General features: G+C 53.6%; 1 protein-coding gene across 4 annotated transcripts in view; it reads left to right on the top strand.

Annotated features, from left to right (window-relative positions):
• ANLN (anillin actin binding protein) overlaps positions 1-319 on the top strand; it is a 33,329-nt gene that overhangs the window by 21,665 nt on the left and 11,345 nt on the right. The window lies entirely within an intron of this gene.

The raw sequence follows: 319 nt of genomic DNA, 5'->3' as shown, positions 1-319 counted from the left end.
CCAACATATGCCTCCCCCAACACATACATACACACATACTCATGCACGGGCGAGCGTGTGCACACAGTCCCTCACACATACTCTGACGCACACACCTACATCCTTTCACCCCCCCCCAACATATGCCACCCCCAACACATACATACGCACATACTCACGCACGTGTGAACGAGCGCACACACACCCTCACATACACTCTGACGCACACACCTACATCCTTTCACCCCCCCCAACACATACATACGCACATACTCATGCACGTGTGAACGAGCGCACACACACCCTCACATACACTCTGACGCACACACCTACACCCATT

This window comes from Vombatus ursinus, unplaced genomic scaffold (assembly GCF_900497805.2).
Source record: "Vombatus ursinus unplaced genomic scaffold, bare-nosed wombat genome assembly UNPS02014817.1, whole genome shotgun sequence".
In the NCBI taxonomy this organism is placed as follows: Eukaryota; Metazoa; Chordata; class Mammalia; order Diprotodontia; family Vombatidae; genus Vombatus; species Vombatus ursinus.
This window is presented reverse-complemented; position numbering and strand designations above follow the sequence as displayed.